Below are 1,093 nucleotides of genomic sequence, written 5' to 3' on the forward strand. Positions count from 1 at the left end.
TTTGTGTTTTTCGATTTGACTTTTTAATTATATTTAATTAAATTAAATCCGATTGATCTAATTCTAATATTTATAAGATAACTAATTGGTTTAAGAAAACGTTGTATTGTATTGATTAAATTATAATTGCCTATATTATCTAATAGAAACTGGAACTTTTGTGTGGACATACAGCGAGAGAATTTTGCTTACACAATTGTTCGTGGTTGCGTTTCAAGATCTGCTCTGACTAACAAACTGATATGGAACTATTGCGTTGAAAGGAGAACAAAAATCACATAGAGTAAGGAAGGAGAAGAGAGGGAGGGAGAAAAAAACTTTTGCGAGTAAAGTATTGACGAATTGTTGTAAAAGCAAAAAAATAATACTGATAATTGTTAAGAATCTAATTTTAAGTCTTCAATTTTGTTATAAATATGCGTATTACTTTTTTAATTTATATGAATACTGAAGAAGGTCTCATTGAAGACCGAAACGTCTATTAATTGTACTTTATTAAATATAGTAATTTTAAGCCAAAGATATCAGGCGTTCGTGGTCATATGCCTTTATAATAATATTGTCTTACATTCGTACCACGTATCTATCCTATATTGTTTATTTAGACGCAGGCATAAACATGCGGTCAAATTTAACGTATTTTAATTATATTAGGATATATTTTGGGATTATAGTGTGTCTTGACTTAAAAAGATTTATTAAATTACTACGCACGTATATGAATCTAAAACTACGAATTTATTTTCTTAAAACTTGCAAAAATGAAGCATTAATACCGCAACATCTGAAAAAGATTGTAAATTATCAAACGAATATTTGTACTAACTCTTCTCTTCATAAATTTGAACGCATAAAACTCAATTTTATTAATAAATTAATCATATGGGAGATTCAAGATGCTTATAGACAACTCGCTCAGATAAAAAAATGAGATATTCAAATTAAATAGGCGAATTACTAGTTCTTTATCTAATCGGGTTGCTTTTTCCTTTTTTAGTAGACAGGAAAGTACTTTTAACAAACTATGGTTCAAAGAATATAATAGTATTAATAAAAAGTTAATAAATTTAAGAACTTCAACATCTCTATTAAG

The sequence above is a fragment of the Trachymyrmex cornetzi genome, unplaced genomic scaffold, assembly GCF_001594075.2.
Source record: "Trachymyrmex cornetzi isolate Tcor2-1 unplaced genomic scaffold, Tcor1.1 scaffold1668, whole genome shotgun sequence".
Lineage (NCBI taxonomy): Eukaryota > Metazoa > Arthropoda > Insecta > Hymenoptera > Formicidae > Trachymyrmex > Trachymyrmex cornetzi.